This window comes from Nicotiana tomentosiformis, chromosome 6 (assembly GCF_000390325.3).
Source record: "Nicotiana tomentosiformis chromosome 6, ASM39032v3, whole genome shotgun sequence".
NCBI lineage: Eukaryota > Viridiplantae > Streptophyta > Magnoliopsida > Solanales > Solanaceae > Nicotiana > Nicotiana tomentosiformis.
The window spans coordinates 69,175,526-69,200,582 of record NC_090817.1 but is presented as its reverse complement, the minus strand read 5'-3'; positions in this window follow the sequence as shown (position 1 = coordinate 69,200,582).

Genomic DNA, 25,057 nt, shown 5'->3' with positions numbered 1-25,057 from the left:
CGTCATGATACTTTTGAAGCATGGATACATGGAACACCGTATGAACAGATGATAACCCCGGTGGCAATGCAAGCCTGTAAGCCACCTCTCCTACCCACTCTAGAATCTCAAAAGGTCTGATATACCTAGGGCTCAACTTGCCTTTCTTTTCCAATGTCATTACACCCTTCATGAGTTAGCATAACTCTTCTGCCTGGACTGAGCTGTGCGAAGTCAATCCTGAATAATCTTGACTTATCCAAGGCATCCTAAGTCTGTGCCCAACAACCGAGCCTCTCCCAGCTCGAACCACCCAACTGGCGACCGACACCGCTTACCATATAATGCCTCATAGGGAGCCATCTGAATGCTTGACTGGTAGCTGTTGTTGTAGGCGAACTCTGCAAGGGGCAAGAACGGATCCCAAGAACCTCCAAAGTCTATAACACAGGCGCGAAGCATATCTTCCAATATCTAAATAGTGTGCTCTGACTGTCTGTCTATCTGACGATGAAACGATATACTCAACTCAACCCACATACCCAACTCACGCTGTACTGCCCTCTAGAAGTACGAGATGAACTGTGTACCTCGATCATAAATGATAGACATAGGCATACTGTGAAGACTGGCGATCTCGCAGATATAAATCTATGCCAACCGCTCCGAGGAATAGGTAACTATCATAGGAATGAAATGCGCTGACTTGGTAAGCCTGTCCACAATCACCCATACTGCATCAAACTTCCTATGTGTCCGTGGGAGTCCAACAACAAAATCCATAGTGATACGCTCCCACTTCCACTCAGGGATGATACAATATGGTGATATCATAGTCTTTCAATAGCTCCAACCACCTCCTCTACCTCAAATTATGCTCTTTATGCTTGAACAAATACTGCAAGCTCCGATGATGCGTGAATACCTCACATGGCACGCCGTAAAGATAGTGCCTCCAAATCTTTAGCGGGTGAACAATGGTTGCCAGTTCTAGATCATGAACAGGGTAATTCTTCTCGTGAACCATCAGCTGTCGCGAAGCATATGCAATAACCTTGCCACCCTGCATCAATACTGCACCCAGACCAACACGAGATGCATCACAATATACTATATAAGATCCTGAACCTGAGGGTAGCACCAATACCGGTGCCGTAGTCAAAGCTGTCTTGAGCTTCTGGAAGCTCGCCTCACACTCGTCTGACCACCTGAACGGGGCACCCTTCTGGGTCAACCTGGTCAATGGTGCTGTTATGGATGAAAACCCATCCATAAACTGACGGTAATAACCTGCCAATCCCAAGAAACTATGGATCTCTGTAGCTGATGTGGGTCTAGGCCAGTTCTGAACTGACTCAATCTTCTTAGGATCCACCTGAATACCCTCTGTTGATACAACGTGACCCAAGAAAGCAAATGAACTCAACCAAAACTCGTATTTTGAGAACTTAGCATATAACTGGCTGTCTCTCAGAGTTTGAAGAACGATCCGAAGGTGCTACTCATGCTCCTCTCGGCTATGTGAGTAGATCAAGATATCATAAATAAACACAATCACAAAGGAATCCAAGTAGGGCTTGAACACCTAGTTCATCAAACTCATGAATGCTGCTAGGGCATTTTTCAGTCCAAATGATATCACTAGAAACTCATAATGCCCATATCAAGTCCGAAAAGCTATCTTAGGGACATCGGATGCCCTAATCCTCAACTGATGGTAGCCAGATCTCAAATCAATCTTCGAAAACACTTGGGCACCCTGAAGCTGATCAAATAAATCATCAATCCTCGGCAATGGATACTTGTGCTTAATGGTGACTTTGTTCAACTGCCGATAATCTATACACATCCTCATTGATCCATATTTATTCTTTACAAACAACACAGGTGTACCCCAGGGTGAGATACTAGGTCTAATGAAGCACTTATCAAGCAAATCTTATAACTGTTCTTTCAATTCTTTCAACTCTAGCGGGGCCATGCGGTATGGCAGAATGGAAATGGGATGAGTGCCTTGAGCCAAATCAGTGCATAAATCAATATCCCTGTTGGGTGGCATCCCCGGTAGGTCTGCAAAAAACACCTCTAGAAACTCACGAACAATCGGCACTGAATCCATGGAATGAACCTCCGCACTAGAATCGCAGACATAAGCCAAATAAGATAGACACCCCTTCTCAACCATATACCGAGCCTTCACATAAGAGATAACCCTTCTAGCAGAATGGCCAAGAGTCCCTTTCCACTCTAATCGAGGAAACCCCTGCAAGGCTAAGGTCACCATCTTGGCGTGACAATCTAATATAGCATGATAAGGTAACAGCCAATCCATATCCAGTATGACATCAAAATCAACCATATCGAGAAGTAGAAAATCTACACGAGTCTCAAGACTCCTAATGGTGACCACACATGAACGATAAACACGATCTACAATAATAGCATCTCCTACTGGCGTGGACACATACACAGGAGCACTCAAAGATTCACAGGGCATAGCCAAATATGAAGCAAAATAGGATGACACAGAGGAGTAAGTAAATCTGGATCAAATAGAACTGAAGCATCTCTACTGCAAACTGAAACAATACATGTGATAACGGTGTCAGATGACTCAGCCTCTGGCCTGGTTGGGAAAGCATAACACCGGAGCTGGGCCCCACCACTCTGAACTACGTCCCTAGAATGACCTCTAACTGGCTGGTCTCCACCTCTGGCTACCTGACCCCTGCCTCTGGCTGGCTGAGCAGGTGGTGCAGCAACTGGTGCCGGAACCATGGCACGAGAACTCTGATACTGTGAGCTACCCGTTGTCCGAGGGCAAAATCTAGCAATGTGCCTCGGATCATCACAAGTATAACATGACCTCGGCTGCTGTGACTGCTGACCATGAAACTGACCCTGTCAACCTGAGTAACCATCCTGATAAATCTGGAGTGAAGGTGCACTAATAGGAGCTGGTGGTGCACTGTAAGCTAGCTGGTCGGAATAAGGCATATGAGGACCACGAACACCTGAGGCACCGTGGGATGCCTGGAGTGCTGAATGAAATGGCCTGGGAGGATGGCCTCTACCAAAAGTACCCCTACCTCTAGATGAGACACCGTTGAACTCACCGAAATAATGAGGTCTTTTGTCAGACCCCTGACCTCCCTGAGCAAGAACCATCTCGACTCGTCTGGCGACATTAGCAGCCGCCTGAAAATAAATTTCACCCTTCGTGCATTAACACTCTCCCTTACCATAATGCAATGCAAAAATAACAACAGGGAGATAGAATAACAAGTACAAGCCTTACTTCAACATTTGGTTCCACAATATCAATCTCAACTTTGAAATAAATACTCAATTATCATCAGAAAATCCGTAAACATGATACGAACGATCAATTTAACAACACTAGTATAAACACGCAACACTTAGGCATAGGAAAGAGACAATATAAGAAAAATGGGAGAAACAGGGAAAACAGATAAATTGGCAACGCATAGGTACTCGTCACCTCACATATACGCCACTCACATTAATTTCATATAACAAATAGTCTGAGGTTCCTAATTCCCTCAAGTCAAAGTTAGACATAACACTTGCCTCGCTCTGAAGGCCACTTAATACTCAGTCACAGCTTTTCCTCTAGAATCCACCTCCAAACCACTTGTATCTATTAAATAAAGACTCAATAATACCAAATATTGATAATGGAATCAATTATATTGCATAAATTTAGATTTCCCAAATTTTCCTCTAAAATGTTAAAAATTGACCCCGGGCCCGCTTGGTCAAAACCCAAGGTTCGGACCAAAATCCATTTACCCATTCATCCTCGAGCTCGTATATATAATTGGTTTTGGAATCCAACCTCAATTTGAGGTCTAAATCCCCAAATTCCCGAAATCCCTACTTTCTACCCAAACCCCTAATTCTACCATGAAAACTCTAGATTTTAGGTTGAACATTTATGAAATGAAATGGGTAATTGAAAGAAAATGGTTTAGAATCACTTACCAACACTTTGGGGAAGAAATTATCTTTTGAAAATCGCCTCTTGGTCTTCTAGTTTTGAAATTTTAGCAAGAATGGCCAAATCCCGTTTTTGGATTCTCTTTTAAGTGTTGGGCAACAGTGTTCATCGCGTTCGCGAGGACACTGTCGTGTTCGCGAAGAGCAGAGATGCTAAGCCTATGCATTCGCGAGTCCCCCTTCGCGTTCGCGAAGGCTACTCTCCCCCTGGCCTTCGTGTTCGCGAGACCTTGCTCGCATTCGCGATGAAGGAAGACTGACCCCTCCCCCCAGGTGCCTAACACTATGCGTTCGCGATGAACCGATCGCGTTCACGAAGGGTAAAGCCCTCATCGCTTCGCGCTCGCGACCAGGCCTTCGCGTTCGTGAAGAAGAACATTCAGCCATCCCGGTTTCTACTTCGCGTTCGCGAGAGTGCCTTCGCGAACATGAAGAAGGAAACCAGAAGGCACTGAAACTACAGAAATCAGATTTTTCCTAAGACCAAAACATCCCGTAGCCTATCCGAAACTCACCCGAGCCCTCGGGGCTCCAATTCAAACATGCACAGAAGTCTAAAAACATCACACAAACATGCTCGCGCACTAATTCAAATGAAATTCTCAAGAACACTTTAAAATTCCTATCTTCACAACCGGACGTCTGAATCACGTCCAACCAACTCCGTTTCTCACCAAATTTCACAGATAAGTCATAAGTATTATATTTGACCTATACCGGGCTCCAGAACCAAAATACAGACCTAGTATCAACAAGGCCAAACATCAAACAATTCCTAAAAATAATAAATTTTCATACTTTTAATTTTCAATCAAAAATTCATAACTCGAGTTAGGACCTCCGAATTTGATTCCGGCATACGCCCAAGTTCCATAATTCGATACGGACCCATCGGGACCGTCAAAATACGGATCCGGGCCCGTTTACCAAAAATGTTGACCGAAGTGAACTAAAATTAACTTTTAAGGCAAAAATTCTTATTTTCATCAATTTTCAACATAAAATTTTTCCGAAAACACGCCCGATTTGCACACGCAAACCGAGAAGGGTAATTATTTTTAAGGCTTAAGAGCGCAGAATCGAGTTCTAAAACATAAGATGACCTTTTGGGTCATCACAGGAGGTGTGAAAGGTTGACATTGGATGGCCTATAGAGAGATAGAGGTAGGCCAAAGAAGAGGTGGGGAGAGGTGATTAGGCAAGACATGGCACAACTTCAGCTGACCGGGGACATGACCCTTGATAGGAATGTATAGAGGTTGAGGACTAGGGTAGTAGAGTAGGTAGTCTAGAGTGTTCATAACAATAGTATGTGCACGGAGTCTCGCTTTCTGTTGGTAGTAGGTTTCTGTTATTGTTTTTCATTGTTGACCACCTTACTATCTTGTTGTTTTATACTGGTTTTATATGGCTTTTTGGTACTGTTCCTTCTTGCCTATATTTTCATTAATATGGTTCTTATACTTTCCGGAGCCGAAGATCTATTGAAAATAGCCTCTCTATCCTCACACGGTAAGAGTAACGTCTGCGTACACACTACCATCCCCAGACCCCATGGTGTGGGATAATACTGGGTATGTTGTTATTGTTGTTGCTGTTGTAAGTTTGGATGATACGAGGAATATGACATCTCTATATCTACATGCCAATATGAATATCATATGTGATGCAACACAATGAAAGCCTCGCGTACTCACACTCTCAGAATTCTTAACCTGACTGTCTCAATTCTCACTTGTCACACTCAATCACTCAGCACTGTGCAGGGCAGATCCAGCCCAAATGCAAATAAATCTAGGGTAGATCCAACCCAAATGCAAATGAATCAAAATCAATTGCACTCACTGTGGGTGTGTAGACTCCGGAGGGGCAGATTCAGCCCAAGCGCTATAATAAGCCAAATCCTGGAAGGAATAAATAAAACCTGCTGCGGAGTGCATCCCGATCCCATAAATATCACTCACAAACAAACCTTCGGCCTCACTTAGTCATCAATCTCTCCAGTCTCTCGGGCTCACAACACTCATGCTAAGCATCCCAAATCAATGATACGAGATGTGACAATATACGGTAACAGATACTGAGATATGATATGCAATGATGAATGCGACTGAGCACATAACTACAATTAAGCAAATAACTCAACAGCAAAGAACGACCATTGTGGGTCCCAGTAGCACCAACACATAGCCTAAACATGATTTCTAACATAAATCACATCTCAAATACTTTAACACATAGGGTACAACAAAATTATTCCGCTATGACAGATACACAGTTCCACGAAATTGACTGAATCATAATTTCTACGGTGCACGCCCACACACCCGTCACCTAGCATGCGCATCACCTCATTACCAATCATATATCACTTAATTTTAGGGATTCATACCCTTAGAACCAAGTTTAGAAGTGTTACTTACCTCAAACCGTGAAAATCTCTACTCCAACAAGCCCCTGCCTCACGAATCGGCCTCCAAATGCCTCGAATGTAGCCACAAACAGTTCGATACAATAAACCCAGGCTATATGAATCAATTTCATATGAAAATGCTAAATTCTATATCAAAAGTTAAAAAATCAACTCTAACGTCAACCCCCGGGCCTACGTCTCGAAATCCAATAAACGTTACAAAATCCGGAAGCCCATTCAACCTCAGTCCAATGATAGCAAATTTATCAAATTCTGACACCAAATCGTCACTCAAATCCCCAAATTTAGCTCTCCAAATCCCTAGCCTCAGACTCCCAGAATTCCACCTCAAAAATCACATACTAGTTGGGAAATTCAATGGGGAAACAATATTATTGAATAAAAATGATCACAAGTGACTTACCTCAAGAAACCCCTTGAAATCCCTCTCAAAACTCACCTTAGCCCGAGTTTACAAAGTCCAAAATGATAAAAATAACGAAAACCCTTCGACCATTATTGTGCCCAGTGCTTTTCGCACCTGCGGCCCTTTTCTACGCTTTTGCGATACCGCTTCTGCGGTCAAGTCACCACGTATGCAGAACTAACTTAAACTCCACTCCATTGCTTCTGCAGCCCCTAACCTCACATCTACAGGCTCGCTCCTATGCAACAAGGTTCGCTTCAGCGAATTACCATTATCAGCTCACCCTCTACTTCTGCGGAGCCACAAAGGCATCTGCGGGCTCGCAGATGTGGCACTTCCCTCGCACCTGTGACCCATCATCAGCCCAGTCAAACTCTCTTCTGTGATGCCATTCCCATACCTATGACCTCGCATCTGCGACCATGACCCTCGCAGGTGCTATCACACTAGTCCAACACCCATCATCATTTTCTCAAGTACAAAATTTGATCTGCTAACCCTTCGAAATCCACCCAAAGCCCCCGAGACCTCAACCAATTATACCATCAAGTCCTAAAATATGATACGAACTTAGTCGAGGCCTCAAATCACATCAAACAACATCAAAAATAAGAATCGCACACCAATTCAAGCCTAATGAAAGCTAAGAAATTCCAACTTCTACAATCGATGCTGAAATCTATCAAATCATGTCCGATTGACCTCAAATTTTGCACACAAGTAATAAATAACACAACAGACATACACTAACTCCCAGAACAAAAATTCGAGTTTGATAACCACAAAGTCAACTCTCAGTTGAACTTCTCATTTTCCAAAACTTCTAATTTTTCAACTTTTGCCATTTCAAGCCTAAATCAACTACGGACCTCCAAATAACTATCCGGACACACTCGTAAGTCTAAAATCACCCAATGGAGCTATCAGAACCATCAAATCTCCATTCTGGAGCCATTTATACATAAGTCAACATCCGATCAACCTTTTTAACTTAAGCTTCCAACCTTGAGACTAAGTGTCTCAACTCAATCTGAAACATCCCCGGAACCGAACCAACTATCTTGGAAAATTACATAAAAATAACTTAGTATAAAATAACCTTTAAATGGGGGAACAGGGCTACAACACTCAAAACGACCGGCCGGGTCATTACATTCTTGAGTTGATTTACTTTCCGTATTCTTGTGTTATTACCGTTGTTGTACTCATTGTTGTTGAGCCATGGGCTATGTATTGTTGTGGTATTAGTACTGTTATTATGGCAAGGTTGTGGCATATGGGCACGTTTGGTGTGAGTTTTTATGTTGTGTTATTGTGTTTTGGCACATGTAAAATTGTTGTTATCCGTGCTATTGTGGAGTTATGTATTGTTGTGGTATTGGTAATGTGTTTGCACATGAGTTATCCGTGCTATTGCTATTATTGATATTTTCACATACGGCGAGACAATGCGGGCTAAACATATATGTATCGGGTTGCGCATGTGGCGAGACAAGGTGGGATAACTATTTATGCGGGTGAGGCGAGACATGGAGGGCATATACTTTATTGTTGCGCACGCGACGAGACAATGGGGCTATGTCGGGGATGATTTGTGATGGCCAGGGGACATTGTTATTGATGATATTTGTGTGGTGGTGTGACTTTCTTGTGTGTGTCATGCATATTATTGGTTTTATTGTGTTGTTTCCAATGTGCTACTCGGTGTCTCTGATTTTACCTGTTGACTTGAGCTGTGATAGTACACTTGCATAAGCATACACCGTAACATGTTATCTATATTAGTACATGAGTATGAATATTGATGTTCATTGATCATGTACATGTATTGTTGTATACCTACCCTCTGTGTGTGGATTAGACTGGTGGCACGTGAGTTGTCCGTGCGGATATGAGATATTGATACTTTTAGCATGTGAGTTGTCCGTGCGGATATGAGGTATTGTTACTAGTGGCACGTGAGTGGTCCGTGAAGATCTGAGGTATTAATGATATTAGAACGTGAGTTGTTCGTGCGTCTGTGATTAATAATATGGGCACGAGATGCCATGTGATTGAGATTCTTGATTTGGGACTCGTGATTTGTGAATATGAGGTGTGGTACCTCGATTGTGATTATGTCGTACATTCTATATTGAAAACGCTTGTTGATTTGAACAGTTACTTTTAATCCTTCATTCGTTTTACTTGTGTTTTGACTATATTTGATCACTTGTTCTTTTTATCATATGTTCATTCTTTATTGTCCTTTATTGCCTTAAATTCTGTTGTTAGCCTTATATCATCATTCTATTTGTTGTCATATATTTCCTTACTTTCCGTTATTAGATTATATTGATATTCTGTTCAGTTTTCTTTGTCCAGTACGTGTCTTGACCTGGCTTCATCTCTACTCTACCAAGGTTAGGCTTGATACTTACTGGTACCATTGTGGTGTACTCATGCTATAATTTTGTACATTTTTGTGCAAATCCAGGTACTTCTGCTCGTGCTGGATACCAGTGAGTTGATTGACACAACCTAAAATCCAACTAGTCGTGATGGCACCTAACCCAACAAGCTAGGTAAGCTAATCTAACGACCTGACTGGTCGTTTTGAGTATTACAACCCCGCTTTCCCCTTTACTGCTCGAATTGTACTTTACAATTGTTGTGTGAATTGCCGGGGTAAATGGTTTGGGTCCGGTGAGGTATTGGAATAAATTGGAACACTTAGTTCTAAGATTTAAAGCTTAAGCTAAAATAGTGACCGGATTTCAACTTATGTGTAAATGACCCCGCAATGGAGTTTTGATGATTCCAATAGCTCCGTATAGTGATTTTGGACATAGGAGCTTGTCCGAAAAATTATTTGGAGGTCCGTAGTGGATTTTGGCTTGAATTGCTGAAAGTTGAATTTGTGGGACGTGTACTAGAGGTTTGACTTTTTGATATCAAGGTCAGAATCCGATTCTGGAAATTGGAATAGGTCCGTAATGTGAAATGTGACTTGTGCGCAAAATTTGAAGTCATTCCGGATTTATTTGATGTGTTTCGGCACAAGATGTAGAATTTGAAAGTTCAAAGTTCGTTGACTTTGAATTAAGGAGTAATTCGTCGTTTCAATGTTGTTAGGTGTGATTTGAGGCCTCGAGTAGGTCCTTGTTATGTTATGGGACTTATTGATTCAATTGGTTGAAGTCCCGGGGGCCTAGGGTGAGTTTCAGACGGTTAACGGATCAAATTTGGACTTAAGGAAATGCTGGAAATGGTGCCTACTAGTGTGATCGCACCTGCGAAGATTTTGATCGCAGGTGCGAAGCCGCATGTGCGTGAAATAAGCCACAGAAGCGGCCAAGAGTGGGACTGGGCAGTGCTCGCAGGTGCGAGGAAATTTGCCACATCTGCGAGGCCGCAAGTGCGAAGGTGTTGCGCAGATGCGGACTGGGGCTGGCCTGGAGCGAACGCAGGTGCGCAGGGTTTGCGCATCTGCGAGCCCGCAGATGCGAGAAGGGCGCCGCAGATGTGAGTTTTTGAAAGGTTGGCATTGTCTGTAGGCGCACAATTTGTTTCGCAAATGCGGATGCGCAGGTGCGAGCCCAAGCGCCGCATGTGCGGAAATGCCTGGGCAATGTTTAAAACAATCCGAGATTTTTTCTCATTTTTGACATTTTGGGGTTTAGGCGATTTTGGAGAGGAAATTTTCCACACAACTTGGGGTAAGCGTTCTTAACTTCCTTGTGATTATATTCCATGAATTAATCTTCATTTTTGGTGTAAGATTATTGAATCTTCAAGAGAAATAGAAGGAAAGTTCTATAATGTCACAAAATGAATTTTTCAAGTTTGAAGGATGAGTTGTGGTCGGATTTGAGTAATTTTAATAGGGTTGAACTTGTAATTGGATGGGTTATCGTATTTCGCGAGTTTCGTCAGATTTTGAGTCGTGGGCCCCACGGGTATTTTTGGATCGTAATTTCGGATTTTATGGAAAATATTAGCGTTTTGATATGGAATTAATTCTTATAAATTGTGTGGACTGAGTCAAATTATTGTGACTAGATTTGAGCCATTCGGGAGTTGATACGCGCATAATGAGATTTTTGGAGCATTGTTTAGCTTGCTCGACATTAGATTCGGCTTGTTCGAGGTAAGTAACTCTTCTAATCTTGGATATGAGGGTATGAACCCTTAATATATGTATTATGTGAATTGTTGGGAGGTGACGCACATGCTAGGTGACGGGCGGATGGGCGTGCACTATAGAAATTGTGACATAATTGTTTCTGTGGAATTTTGTAGTTAAATAATCTTGGCATTTTCCATGCGGTTTTATGAGTTAGAGAAATTAAGATGAAAAGCATATTAAAAATCATAATTGAGGCTATGTGCCAGTATTATTGGGACACACAGAGGTCATATTGCTTTGAATTATTTATTTTAAATTGAAAATTCATACTCAGTCATATTCATTTCATTGTATATCATAACTCAGTTTTATGACTCTATTTTGATGCATATAAATGTTTTGGGACGAATGCCATGTCTTACTGAAATGCCTGAGTGTCTTGAGAGGTTTATGACTGAGTGAGGCCGAGGGCCTGATTTGTACGGATATTTATGGGATCAGACTGCACGCCGCAACATGTTGCATATTTATGGGATCGGGCTGCACGCCGCAGCATGTTGAATATTTATGGGATCGGGCTGCACGCTGCAGCATGTTTGATATCGGCCGAGGGCCTGATTGTGAGGATGAGTGTGGATTGGGGCTGCCTGCCTGCAACATACTTTATTATTGTAGCACGTGAGTTGTCCGTGTAGCACGTGAGTTGTCCGTGCAGATTATAGCGCTTGGGTTGAAGGAGCCCCTCCGGAGTACAAACCCCCAGTGAGCGCATGTACCTACTGAGTGCGAGTGCTGAGTGCCGAGTGCTGAGTGACTGGGAGGCATGAGTGACTGTGAGGTATGCCCGAGTGACAAGAGTGATTGTGAGGTATGCCCGAGAGGCAATAGTGATTGTGAGGTGTGCCCGAGTGGCACGAGTGACTGTGAGGTTTGCCCGAGGGGCTGTATATAAGTGATATTCTACCCGAGGGGCTGTTTATGATTTTATCACTGAGTTGCATTGCATTGGCATGCACACAGTACATACATGCATAGAGATGTATTTTTCCTCATGCTGTACAACTTCATATCATTCATGATTTCTCACACATTTTAACAGATGGGCATAGTGATGCATTTGTTTTACACGGGATATCCTGAAGGAAAATGAAACATATTATTTATTATTGAGAAGATTTTTGGAGAAATTTATTGTTTTCAAACTATTCATATTATTGGCAACTTCGGCAAACGATTTGAGTTTTCACTGATGCATTTGAAAGAAAGAACTACTATTTTTTTTTGAAATCATTACTTGGCTGAGTATTTTATCCCTGAGTTACTTCTGGTATTATTTGTTTTATGTTGTTATGGATTGTTGTGGAATATTGGTTTTGGACCCGACCTTGGTGGAAGCTCATCACTACTTTCAACCTACGGCTTGGTTTGTTGCTTACTCAGTACATGGGGTCGGCTGTACTGATACTACAATTCTGCACATTGCGTGCAGATGTTGGCTGTTGTTGTTACTATGCTCGATGGTTGCGAGATTTGAAGATGTACCTGTGTTCCTGTTATAGCTGCCTCTTATTTAGGGTAGCCTTAGATTTATAAAAACTCTGTTTATGTATTATTCAAACAGACTATGTATTTATTTCATTTCCGCTTTGTATACTCTATTCTTAGAAGCTCATGATTTATACTACCAGTTCTTGGGGATTGTATAAGATCAGGATCTTTATTCACTTAAATTGCTTTAATAATAATTATTGAAATTGGTTAGTTGGAAATTGGCTTACCTAACTGGATGGGTTAGGTGCCATCATGACTAATTGGATTTTGGGTCGTGACAAGGTGGTTTCAGAGCTCTAGGTTCAGAGTTTCTACATGTCATGAGCAACTGTCTAGTAGAGTCTTGCGGATCAGTATGATGACGTCCATACTTATCTTCGAGAAGCTATAGGGCATTTAAGATATATACTTCCCATCTTTCTTTCCTTATCATGCGAGATTAAATCAGCTTGAGACATAAACTCTTTGAATTCCTTCCACGTATTTGTATGCGCACATGAGCGCTCAATATCAATTGTGCATCGCCGGCTTGTGATTCTATGAACGAGGTTCGAGATGAGTATTCTGTGTTTTGGTGATGAGCCTGTCTGGAGGACTTGAGGCCATGGTTAGACCGTAGCCTGAGCTTGGTAGCTTCAATTGTAACCTGTACAATTGGACTCATATGTCCGGTAATGACCCTACAGTGGAATTTGTGGCTCGATGAGCGGTGGAATGGCTTTGTGATGAGTATGATGTAACTGCGGGATGTGTTAAGATGATTTGAATATGACGAGAAGTGTTTCCTTGAAATGTAAAAGAAGGCCATTAGGTTCTTGATTTTCGTTTTGATGTGACGTACAGTCTCGTGTGTGAATGTTTTGAAAGATCTTTCACGATTGTTAAATTTTAGGACAAATTAAATTCTCATGTCTGGTTAGTGAGTTTGGACTCACAGAGACTAAGTGATTGCATAGTAATTGTGACTGCGAACGGGTATAACAAGATACCAGATTAAGGCTAAGCAGGTAGGTTATTCCCTGCGGAGTAATCTGTGTAGGAGTATTCCTTATGATGTGAGTAGAGAGTTTATTTTCTGCCGATGGGGTGTATGGGTGGTGATTTGAATCTGAATCTGGTTGAGAAAGTTGACTTGTGTGTTAAGAGGATGAATACGAGCTTAGCGGATGATTGAAGTATTTTTATGGTTAGTATTACATGAGCTTGAGAAGAATTTTTTGGCACTGACTACGGTATTATGACAGTAATAGGATATGGGTATTGTGAGTTATGGAATGTTTTAATCTATGGCTTTGAGCCAAGTGGGGGAGTCTGCTATTGACAATTTGATTTCATGGTTAGGTGTTAAATTTTAATTTTGGTCTGAGGCATACTTGTGGGTTAGCTATGACTTGCAGAAGTTGAGATCGAGGATGACTCGAATAAGGAAATTTCCGGTTAAGGATTATATTGCACATATGAGTAAATGAAATTCGCGGGATGAGTGAGTGTTATAGTTGTGGTATTTTTGAAGGTGCTTAAGAAGAATACAGTTGCTTATGGGCCGTAGGGCATTGTGGTTCTATGCTAAGGTTTGTAGGGTGAGTTGTGGTTAAAGATCGTGGTATTTTAGCAAGAAAAAGTATCAATCTGAAGACAAATTCGGAAGGGACTCGGAGAAAATAGGACAACTGGGTAGTAGGTTGGATTAGTATAGTAATGTATATGATCGGTTCTTTGGGTTCTTATGATGTGGGAGTTTTCTACAGGTGCTTTGTGACAATACACCTGGACTTGGCGACCTACGTGGCTTGGTCGAGTTGGAGAAATTTAGTTGTAAGGGCTTGATTATGTGCAAATGGATTCCAAAGTATTCTTGATGGTTTCTACCGGTGTGGAGAACGTGTTGTGTATTGTGATTTCCTCCTGGAAAGAAGCAAGAGAAAGGTTTCTAACTAAAATGGTATGTAAATTATTGGTGACTCAAAGTAGATAATAAGATTCTTGTGCTTTTCACATGATGGCAAGATAGATGTTATTTGTTGTACGAAAGCTAGATTTTCATGTACAAGGTGGCAGAACAGTCTTGAAGAGAAGGTAACGAATGTTGGACAACATGGACGGTTTCAAATAACAAGATGAATACTATTACTACTTGGTGTTGTATGAGAAAGAGGCGGACTTCAGAAGGCGCATTGTATTTTGACTTACAGATGTATAAATTAGTATTGCGGTACTCACATGGTTGATAGACTGCTGATATTCAAGTTTTGTCAAGTGGTACGGAAGAACTTTCAAAGTATTTCTCATGGGATGATAGTGTATGAGAGAGGTATTAGGCATTTGGGCGGTGGAGATGGAATCAAATATGGTGATTCGTGTGTTCTATGGATTTGGAGATTGGGAGTTCCCAGGAGCAGATTGTTTCATGGTTGTGGACTTTGAAGTTGTGGCCGGAGCTAGCCGGATGATGAAATGTATTATGATTCAGTCATTATGGATTTTCGGAGGGAATGTTTATCTATTTGTGGGTAACCCGAGTTGATTTGGGGGTCCTTAGGCAGACCCAATTAAGATGTGTATTCTACACCGAGCTGAAAGGTTACTGAGGGATGTGTCATTCGGTTGATGTTGAACTTATTCGTGTTCTCAAAAGATCTATGAGTTACTCATTTATGCCACGAAGAGTTGTGATTCATTGGTTATGTGCACAGATGGTGCAGTTCTATTTGAGCTATATAGCAGAATTTGAGTGTGATGAGTACTTGGGTATTGCATGATCGATAGCGTAATGGTTATGTCCTTTCAGGTTTTGTGTGGCATTTTTGTCATTTGCCTCTCCGTCGTTATTAATTCGGAGCGGGGTGGCTCGGAGTATATAACATGAACCTCGTGTTAGAATCGGGTAATGGTTCTACGGTGTATGATGAATTTTCAGCGTTTCGTTATGGAGGTACTTGTTAATCTGGCGGGGCAGTTCTCTCATTTGAGTCATTTTCCATGACTGGGTACATTTGAATTGTTGCGTATTGGTGCACGTATGGCACGAGTTGTGGCTCTGTGTTATATTTGTGAGTCATGTCTATGGAACAGTTGTGTTTAGTAATATAAGATCATTGGACCTAGAATGGGTACTATCAGGTTTGATTTTGGTATATTCGGGAGTATAATATTGAAAGTAGGCTCAGAAAGGGATTATGGTTCTGGTTGGGGTGAGAGGGCTCCGTGACTTGTTGATCTGGTAAGTGGTCAGGAAATTTAGCGTGTTTCTTTTATTATCAACAGTGTACGAAGGTTTTGGGATGCGGTTTGGTTCGATATGGGTTTAATACTAGTATGCGGTTGGTTTTGGAGTAGTCACTACGATCAGGAATGGTGCTACGAGCATGCGAGTTGTGTAATATGTTGGTTGATTATATCCGTGGTTGTAGTTATAGCTCGATGCAACTTGTTCGGACTTATACGGTGTGTAAATGTAAGATTTGTATCTTAAAAGAAATTTTAAAGGTTGGAAATTAAACTCCAAGGTTTATGGGCTAAGGTTAAATTAATGATTTTCAGTTGCATTGTGTAGTCTGGCCTATGTGGGATAGGGTGACATGGGTTCACCCCCGGGTACGTGTGTGGTGAGATGGAACAGTGATTTGATGGCTTAGAAACAACTCTTGGCACGTTCGAGGACGAACGTATGTTTAAGTAGAGGAGAATGTAACGACCCGACCAGTCATTTTGAGTATTACAACCCCGCTTCCCCCTTTACTACTCGAATTGTACTTTACAGTTGTTGTGTGAATTGCCGGGGTAAATGGTTCGGGTCCGGTGAGGTTTTGGAATGAATTGGAACACTTAGTTCCAAGGTTTAAAGCTTAAGCTAAAATAGTGACCAGATTTCGACTTATGTGTAAACGACCCCGGAATGGAGTTTTGATGATTCCAATAGCTCTGTATGGTAATTTTGGACTTAGGAGCGTGTCTGAAAAATTATTTGGAGGTCCGTAGTGGAATTTGGCTTGAATTGCCGAAAGTTGAATTTTTGGGAAGTTTGACCGGAGGTTTGACTTTTTGATATCGAGGTCGAAATCCGATTCTGGAAATTGGAATAGGTCAGTAATGTGAAATGTGACTTGTGCACAAAATTTGAAGTCATTCCGGATTGATTTGATGTGTTTCGGCACAAGATGTAGAATTTGAAAGTTCAAAGTTCGTTGACTTTGAATTGAGGAGTAATTCGTCGTTTCGATGTTGTTAGGTGTGATTTGAGGCCTCGAGTAGGTCCGTGTTATGTTATGGGACTTGTTGATACAATTGGTTGAGGTCCCGGGGGCCTCGGGTGAGTTTCGGACGGTTAACGAATCAAATTTGGACTTAAGGAAATGCTGGAATTGCTGCCTATTGGTGTGATCGCACCTACGAATATTTTGATCGCAGGTGCGTGAAATAAGCCGCAGAAGCGGCCAAGAGTGGGACTGGGCAGTGCTCGCAGGTGCGAGTAATTTTCCACATCTGCGAGGCCGCAGGTGCGAAGGTGTTGCGCAGATGCGGACTGGGGCTGGCCTGGGGCGAACGCAGGTGCGAAGGGTTTGCACATCTTTGAGCCCGCAGATGCGAGAAGGGCATCACAGATACGAGGTTTTGAAAGGTTGGCATTGTCCACAGGCGCGCAATTTGTTCTGCAAATGCAGATGCGCAGGTGCAAGCCCAGGCACCGCAGGTGCGGAAATGCTTGGGCAGTGTTTAAAACGAGGGTTCCGAGATTTTTTCTCATTTTGGACATTTTAGAGCTCGGTTTGGGCGATTTTGGAGAGGATATTTTCCACACAACTTGGGGTAAGTGTTCTTAACACCCTTGTAATTATATTCCATGAATTAAGCTTCATTTTTTGTGTAAGATTATTAAATCTTCAAGAGAAATAGAAGGAAATTTCTATAATGTCACAAAATGATTTTTTCAAGTTTGAAGGCCGAGTTGTGGTCGGATTTGAGTAATTTTAGTGTGGTTGAACTTGTAATTGGATGGGTTGTCGTATTTCATGAGTTTCATCGGAGTTTGAGACGTGGGCCCCACGGGTGATTTTTAGGGCGTAATTTCGGATTTTATGGAAAATATTAGCGTTTTGATATGGAATTAATTCTTATAAATTGTGTGGACTGAGTCAAATTATTGTGACTAGATTCGAGCCGTTCGGGAGTTGATACGCGCATAATGGGATTTCTGGAGCATTGTTTAGCTTGCTCGACATTGGATTTGGCTTGTTCGAGGTAAGTAACTCTTCTAATCTTGGAGATGAGGGTATGAACCCTGAATATATGTATTATATGAATTGTTGGGGGGTGACGCAAATACTAGATGATGGGCTTGTGGGCGTGCACTATAGAAATTGTGACATAATTATTTTTGTGGAATTTTATAGTTAAATAATCTTGTCATTTTCAATTCGGTTTTATGAGTTAGAGAAATTAAGCTGAAAAGCATATTAAAAATCATGATTGAGGCTATGTGCTCAGAGGTCATATTGCTGTGAATTATTTGTTTTAAATTAAAAATTCATACTCAGTCATATTCATTTCATTGCATATCATAACTCAGTTTTATGACTCTATTTTGATGCATATAAATGTTTTGGGCCGAATGCCCTGTTTTACTGAAATGCCCGAGTGGCTTGAGAGGTTTATGGCTGAGTGAGGCCGAGGGCCTGATTTGTGAGGATATTTATGGGATCGGGCTGCACGCCGCAGCATGTTACATATTTATGGAATCGGGTTGCACGCTGCAGCATATTTGATATCGGCCGAGGGCCTGTTTGTGAGGATGAGTGTGGATCGGGGCTATCCGCCCGCAGCATACTTTATTATTATAGCACGTGAGTTGTCCATGCAGCACATGAGTTGTCCGTGCAGATTATAGCGCTTGGGTTGAAGGAGCCCCTCCGGAGTCTGTACACACCCCCAGTGAGAGCAGGTACCTACTGAGTGCGAGTGCCGAGTACTGAGTGACTGGGAGGCATGAGTGATTATGAGGTATGCCCGAGTGGCACGAGTGACTGTGAGGTTTGCTCGAGGGGCTGTATATGAGTGGTGTTCTACCCGAGGGGTTGTTTATGATTTTATCACTAAGTTGCATCGCATTGGCATGCACACATGACATACATGCATAGAGATGTATTTTTCCTCATGCTGTACAACTTCACATCATTCATGATTTCTCACACATTTTGACAGATGGGCATAATGATGCATTTGTTTTACAAGGGTTATCCGAAAGGAAAATGAAACATATTATTTATTATTGAGAAGATTTTTGGAGAAATTTATTGTTTTCAAACTATTCATGTTATTGGCAACTTCGGCAAACGATTTGGGTTTTCACTGATGTATTTGAAAGAAAGAACTACTATTTTTTTTTGAAATCATTACTTGGCTGAGTATTTTATCCCTGAGTTACTTCTGGTATTATTTGCTTTATGTTATTATGGATTGTTGTGGACTATTGGTTTTGGACCCGACCTTGGTGGAAGCTTGTCACTACTTTCAACCTACGGCTAGGTTTGTTACTTACTCAGTACATGGGGTCGGTTGTACTGATACTACACTTCTGCACATTGCGTGCAGATGTTGGTTGTTGTTGTGTTCGATGGTTGCGGGATTTGAAGATGTACCTGCGTTCCTGTTGTAGCTGCCTCTTATTCAGGGTAGCCTTAGATTTATAAAAGCTCTGTTTATGTATTATTCAAACATACTATGTATTTATTTTATTTCTGCTTTGTATACTCTATTCTTAGAAGCTCATAATTTGTACTACCAGTTCTTGGGGATTGTATAAGATCAGGATCTTTATTCACTTAAATTACTTTAATAATTATTATTAAAATTGGTTAGTTGGAAATTGGCTTACCTAACGGGATGGGTTAGGTGCCATCACGACTAGTTGAATTTTGGGTCGTGACAGCTAAACAACCGTCAACACAACTCTAATCAAGTAATAAGAGACAATGAATAAAATAATTGAACATGCTATACAAATCCCAAGGACTAGTAGTACAATTCATGAGCATCTTAGACTTAGAGTTTACAAAGCTGGTACGAAGTAAATACATTGTTGACGGCCAATTTTGACACTCCCCTTTTCAATTAATTTATTTATACTTAATAATTTACAATAAATGTTTTCAACATATTTTCTAGTAATGAATATCTATTTTTCACATATTAAATAAGCATTAGTTTTAAAATTAACCACATAGCATTATTACAAGTATATGATTATTAAAATAATTTCTATACATATGTTCTATAATTAATTTAGTAAATTACTCTTTAATTTCTGGTTAATTAGATTACTATGTTAATAAATCTAAAATAGTGTTACAATTTAGAAAACAATGTATTTTCACAAATAATTAATTGAAATAATTATAATTTTATTACATTTTATTGAAAATAATTAAATTTATTTAAATTAATTTCAAAAGGGTAAAAGGCTACAATTGCAATTCCTTAATTAAACATAGGGTGGCTATTCTTTAAATGAATTTCAGCCCAATTATCAAGTCCAAAGCCAAATCTGACCTAGATCAAAAACCCTTCTCTCCACCTTGGCAATCTACGACACATCTTTTGAACCAATGAGATCACGCCACATCACCCGTATCTCCCACTCACAAAGAAAACACAAATGAATCTGGACCATTGGTCTATCCTATCAACGGTCCGCATTTAATCCTCATTTTTCAAATTTTTCTTCAGTCCTATAAGACTCAATCTCAGCCGTCCAAACCCAGAGATTCGATGGCCCTCATGTTCCCTCATTTAAAATGTTTTAATCCTAAAATATTAGGACCGTTAATCTAAAAGATCAATGATCCAGATCCTATTCCTCTATCTTAAACCTAAAGATGACCACCCCTATCTCGCAAACATTAATCATTCTAACACGAACCCGGCCGCTTCACTTTCCTCTTTCTCTCCTTTTTTCTCTCAAACTTAGAAGCTCTAATCAATCAAAAATCTTTCATAAATTCGTGCAAGGTCACGAATCCATCAGGAAATCATCCATCATGTCTTCTTTGTCAGTGATTCTCGCTAAACCTTTCCCCTTTCACCGATGAAATTTGAAATCCCCAAAGCTTAACCCTAGACTCAGAGAAGAAAGTTCAAATCATCTGGTTTCTGTTATGTTCTTTCAAATCGGAGCATGCATGAGCATATCTCAGAATCTAATCATGTTTATTCGAGGTCCACGGGTCAAACGCAATGACCTCTCGACATTGAAGCTTTATCTAATGGACCTTGCCTTCAATGGTCAATCTTTTTCACCTCAGGTAAAACCTTCACTGATTTTCACCTCTGTCTCTTAGATTTCCACTCGATTTTGCTTCCATCAACTGGTAATCGTCATCTTCCACTATCTGATTTGAATCCTATGGAAGCGTAGAGCCTTCAATAGCCACTATAAATAGGAGCCTTCAATCCTCTTACCTAACACGACCAACCACCTAACAATGAAGTGAAACACACACACAAACACAAACGCTATCAATCATCTAAGAAATTTAGAATTAAAAGCCTAGGTTTTCTTACTATTTTTTTCTTTTCATTTGTTGAATACTGTCGTTGGTTCAAACTTGAGATTCCTAGGTCTTAAGAAACTGAGAAAGAGCTTCGTTTGGTCTGCTGCTCTCAAAACGTTCGACACATCTCTCATCCCTTTCTTTTGTTCATCTTCTTTGAATGCTAAAAATATGTTATACAGATTCTGTGGATTACAATCGATTTATGGTGTTTGTGATCAGCATGTTAGTGATTATGTTCTGTTAGTTTAATGTCTACTTGCGATTATTTGTCCTGCTTTTGAATCATTGATCGATGATTGATTAAACCATTAATTGGTTCCTGCTGATCTTTGTTTTTGAGTTTTCAAGAGTCTACATGTTTGAATTATTATGTGTTCATGTCACATGAACTTCATAGTTTTTCATTGATCTGTAGTAACCTTTATCCTTATTTGTTGTATCTCTATAGTTTGTGAGTCTTGAAGTTAAGTTTATATCCTCTATCCTTTAACCTTAAGCATGAAATCTATGTGTTTATATGTTTTTCTCTGTACTTAGTACTTGTTAACTTTGAAAGTGACTTCTGGGTTTTCACCATGACAATCTCATCTAGTTATTGTTGCATCTATGGACTTAGTTTTGTTTGGGATTGAACTTTCTCCTTTTCATGAGTACCAATGGCTTTACTGTACAGCTTCTGTTGAGATCAAGTTATCTTTCCTTCATGAGACAATCATTATATTGTTTTCTTTTTCTTTTTTTTGTTATAAATGGCTGATAATTTGTTGTTAAGACTGAACTTGGTTGTCACTTGATTGGCTAATATCTTCAGTTGTATATTCAATTCAAAGCTTACCTGGTATAGTACCTCCATGTCCCTAATCCTTTTAGGTTATTATTGATCTTTGAATAACTGACATGCATTTTATCTTTTAAGATTGTCTTCACTAAAAAGGACCTAGTTGCTTTGCTATAACCAAGTGATAAATTATGAAGACAGAAGCATGATTATTTTCATATTCAGATACTAACTTAAACTTAGGTTTGAGTTAAACCTGTTCTAATGCAATATCTTTTCTTTATCTATAACTCTTTCTCCTCATGACATGATTGATCTAATTTTATAAATGTGTAAAGTTTCCCATGTCTTGTCACGATCCAAAATCCACAAGTCGTGATGGCACCTAACCAGACCGTTAGGTTAGCCTATTAACAGTTAACTGAATTCTAATAAAATAAATGTGATCAACAATTGATATATCTGGATTCCAAACAATAACCCAAGGACTGGTAGTACAAGACATGAGCTACTAAGACTGGATTATTGCAAAAACGAATATGAAATAAATACAACTTCTATTTGAAATGTACATAAACAGAATTTAACTCTAGAACTACCCATGGACAAGTGGTAACCATATCCGGAAGGTACGAACATCTTCAGAGTCAGCCCCCATCATCCACCGCAGCTCCGCTCTGAAAATCTGCACGCAATGTCCAGAAGTGTAATATGAGTACAACCGAACCCATGTACTCAGTAAGTATCTTGACTAACATCGGTGAAGTAGTGACAAGGCTTTTTAGTTAAAAGAGAATCACCGATATAACCTTTACAATAAACTAGCAATAGAACGATACTACAATATAACAGAAAAGATTACACGAAACGAATATGCAAAGCAATAAATGAGTACTAGAAGAGATCACAATTTAGCATTTCCCAATATCTCAACCAATCCTTTCCTTAGAGCGATAAACAATAACTTTCATAGTTTGAGAAATGTACTCAAGATATCAAGTCAATGGAACGGCAACACCCTTTGTGCATTTATCTCATCCTCACCAAATATATGTAAAACAGTACCAACTGGGTGAAAGAAATGCCAATAATAGTAATGACAAAGTAAAAAAATACACAGGCAACAATAATGAACAAGGAAATACATATAGTCAATGGTAGCAGACTAGGTAGGAGGCATAGAAATAATGACAACAATTAGGAAAGAAGAATATAAATTTTACTAACTAGCATGGTAGAATGCCTAGGTGTAGATATAACAAACAAGAGGGAAAGCATGATCTTTATGAGCTAACATCTAGAAGGCATGAATAACTAACAAGATAGAAAGCTTATACGGAAGTGCAACAAATGAGGAACGACATGGATGTAGATATAACAACAAAAAGGGAAACATGATATTTGCAAGTTAAACAAACAGAAGGCATATGCAACACAACAACAATTAAGATAGAGAACAAAAATAGAATAACAACGACAAGTCACATAGAAAACTTAGGTACAACACTAACAACTCAAGGTAAAGGCATGAACATATACACCATGAAAAGATATCACAACATAATGCATGTCCCTCATCCTCACCTGCACAGAAATAACCTTCGTTCCATGAACCCATAATAATATAAAAGCATGATAATATAAATGAAATGGCACGATATCACCCTTCGTACTTTTACACTCATCCTCATATGTTAATGTAAATGAGAACATGATAATATGAATAAAACATCACGGCATCACCCTTCGTGCTTTTACTTTCACCCTCACATGATAACGTAAATCAAATGGCACGGTATTACCCTTCGTGCTTTACACTCTTCCTCACATGATAATGTATATGCAATGGCACGGCATCACCCTTCGTGCTTTACGCTTTTCCTCACCAAGCATATGTATACCAATGACAAGCAAGGTAGGAAGCATGAATAACATCAAGGAGAGTGTTTAAGCGAATATTCCAAATGAACATCAATCACAACTTTTCAACCAATAACCATTCAACAAACCTCAAGTACTTTATTATTCAAGTATTTTGACAAGTCTAAAAAAATGATCTTTAACTCAAGTATAGAATCCAATATCTCAAGAATATCGTTCGTAGTGATGTATTAATTATTAAACATAATTATGACCAAATTTAACACATCTATAATGATCCGGCCGATCGTTTTGAGAGTTATAGCCCCGTTTCCCCCATTTACTGATCATTTTATACTTTATAGTTGTTATATGACTTGCTGGGGTAGTAGGTTCGGGTCCGGAGTGAATTTAGAATGAAATGAGACACTTAGTCTCAAGGTTGAAAGCTTAAGTTGAAATGACTGACCGTATGTTGATCTATGAGTAAACGACTCGGGAGTGGAGTTTTGATGGCTTTATTAGCTCCGTTGGGAGATTTTGGACGTAGGAGCATGTCCATATTGTGATTTGGATAATCGTAGTGGTATTAGGCTTGAAATGGCAAAAGTTAGATTTTTGGAAAGTTTGACCGGGAGTGAACTTTTTGATATCGGGTTCGGATTCTGATTTCGGAAGTCGGAAAAGGTCTGTAATGTCAAATGTGACTTGTATGCAAAATTTGTGGTTAATCGGACGTGTTTTGATAGGTTTCAGCGTCATTCGTAGAAGTTGGATTTCCTTAATTTCACTAGGGTTGAATTAGGGTGCGATTCATGTTTTTGAAGTTATTTTATTTGATTTGAGGGATCGACTAAGTTCGTATGAGGTTTTAGGACTTGTTTGTATATTAGTTTGAGGTCCCGGGGGCCTCAGGTTAATTCTGGATGAATCACAGATCAAAAATTGAAGTTGAGTGATTGTTGAAGTTGGACCTCTATTGGTGTAAATGCACCTGCGGAGCTTTGATCGCAGGTGCGGGCTGGTTTGCGCAGGTGCGAGTTTGGAGGGGAGTGTGTAGGTGGTCGCAGGTGCGAGGAGATTTCCGCACCTGCGTGGCCGTAGGTGCGGTGAGAGGTGCTGACGAGTGTCTGGCGTGTATAAAATTTAAACACGTAATCTGTCAAATTATAGTATAGAAAGATGTCGAATCCACAGAGATTGGTTTATCTATTCTACAGACGTTTCTTGTTTTAATTACTATTTGAGAAAACCAGGAAGAGTTGAGTTGTGAATTAACTAACTAAAAATGCATGAATAGAGCAACAAAAAATATTTTATTTTTCACAAATATAATAAAAAGATGTTGGGATTATAATTTCACTTAATATTT